Raw genomic sequence first — 2500 nt, 5'->3', positions numbered from 1 at the left:
CACCAAACATAAACCAACATGTTACCCAAACACTAACAACACACCAAACATAAACCAACATGTTACCCAAACATGCTAACAACACACCAAACATAAACCAACAACCCAAACATGCTAACAACACACCAAACATAAACCAACATGTTACCCAAACATTATAAACCAACATGTTACCCAAACATGCTAACAACACACCAAACATAAACCAACATGTTACCCAAACATACCAAACATAAAAACATGTTACCCAAACATGTTACCCAAACATACTAACAACTTACCAAACATAAACCAACATGTTACCCAAACATGCTAACAACACACCACACATAAACCAACATGTTACCCAAACATACTAACAACACACCAAACATAAACCAACATGTTACCCAAACATGCTAACAACACACCAAACATAAACCAACATGTTACCCAAACATGCTAACAACACACCAAACATACTCCAACACGTTACCCAAACATGCTAACAACACAACACAACACAACACACCACACATAAACCAAAACGTTACCCAAACATACTAACAACACACCAAACATACTCCAACACACCAATGCATCAACACTTGTGTGTGTGTGTGTTCCAGACCCTGAGGAATGAGACGGTCCCCGGGCCAGAGAACTGCACCTCCCCAGCCCTCTGTTGGTGTTCCCAGGACCTCTGCTACACTCTACATAACATCTCAGAGACCTACAACATACAGACATGTACGTACACAGTCAACAAACAGGAAACACTGTTCCCATGACAACTACCGTCTGTCTCCAATGACCCTATACCCTGACTAGGGCCAATGGGGCTCTGGTCTAAAGTAGTGCACTATATAGGGAATAGGGCTCTGGTCTAAAGTAGTGCACTATATAGGGAATAGGGCTCTTGTCTAAAGTAGTGCACTATATAGGGAATAGGGCTCTGGTCAAAAGTAGTGCACTATATAGGGAATATGGCTCTGTTCTAAAGTAGTGCACTATATAGGGAATAGGGTGCCATAGGGCTCTGGTCTAAAGTAGTGCACTATATAGGGAATATGGTTCCATAGGGCTCTGGTCTGAAGTAGTGCACTATATAGGGAATAGGGTGCTATTTGGAATGCTACCATGTGTCATCTGTCCACCTTTCACACGGAGTCTTCAAATACTGTAGATACTTTTATCACCATTTATATTCTGTCTCTGTGTGTCTTTGTGTGTCTCTATGTGTGTGTGTTTCTGTGTGTGTGTCTTTGTGTGTCTCTATGTGTGTCTCTGTGTGTGTCTGTGTGTGTGTGCCTCTCTGTGTCTGTGTGTGTGTGTGTGTGTGTCTGTGTGTTGTGTGTGTGTGTGTGTGTTCTGCCTCTCCAGGTAATGTGTGTTGTCCCTCCCCAGGTAATGTGTGTTGTCCTTCCCCAGGTATCTCCCTCCCCAGGTAATGTGTGTTGTCCTTCCCCAGGTATCTCCCTCCCCAGGTAATGTGTGCTGTCCCTCCCCAGGTATCTCCCTCCCCAGGTAACGTGTGTCCTCCCTCCCCAGGTAAACATATCTTTGTGAACGTGGACCTGTCTGACCTGGCGATAGGCCTGATCCTGCTGGCTCTGTCTCTCCTGGTGCTGTGTTCCTGTCTCATCCTCATCGTCAAGCTGCTCAACTCCATGCTGAAGGGACAGGTGGCCGTGGTCATCAAGAAGGTGCTCAACACAGGTGAGACAGAGGGGGAGGAGGAAGAGGAGCGAGGAAGAGGAGAGAGGACGAGGGCCATGGTGGTGATGGTGATGATGATGGTGATGATGGTGGTGGCGAAGATGATGGTGATGATGATGGTGATGATGGTGATGATTATTATGGTGAGGATGATGATGGTGATGATTATTATGGTGAGGATGATGATGGTGATGATTATTATGGTGAGGATGATGATGGTGGGGTGAAGATGATGGGTGATGATGATGATGATGGTGGTGGTGGTGATGATGATGGTGGGGATTATGATGATGATGGTGGTGATGGTGGTGATGTGATGATGGTGATGGTGATGATGATGGTGGTGATGATGATGATGATGGTGATGATGGTGGTGATGATGGTGATGATGATGATGATGGTGATGATGATTATTATGGTGAGGATGATGATGGTGAGGGTGATGATGGTGATGATGGTGGTGATGATGGTGGTGGTGAAGATGATGGTGATGATGATGATGATGATGGTGGTGGTGGTGATGATGATGGTGGGGATGATGATGGTGGTGGGGATGATGGTGAGCAGTTGCAGTCTGTAGTCATTCGTTAGAATTATTCAGTAGTCAGTAGTACACATTTGTTATTATTCAGTAGTTGTTGTAACTTTAATGGGTTACAGAGTTAATGTTTGCAGTTAATTAATTGAGCTGTATCTAAATATATTTTCTTTGCAGTTATTTAGGTAATTGTTATAGAATTCGTGTGTTGGAGATTGAGAGAACTACATACATATTTTTGTTTTATTGGTTAGTATTGGATTG

At 43.9% G+C, this 2500-nt stretch overlaps 1 pseudogene; it reads left to right on the top strand.

Moving 5' to 3' along the window:
- Positions 1-2500, top strand: part of LOC115121292 (sodium-dependent phosphate transport protein 2B-like) — a 40027-nt pseudogene that overhangs the window by 26844 nt on the left and 10683 nt on the right.

The sequence above is a fragment of the Oncorhynchus nerka genome, linkage group LG18 (genome assembly GCF_034236695.1).
Source record: "Oncorhynchus nerka isolate Pitt River linkage group LG18, Oner_Uvic_2.0, whole genome shotgun sequence".
Lineage (NCBI taxonomy): Eukaryota > Metazoa > Chordata > Actinopteri > Salmoniformes > Salmonidae > Oncorhynchus > Oncorhynchus nerka.
Note: the sequence above shows the minus strand (reverse complement) of the source record. Positions and strands in the feature narration are given on the sequence as shown.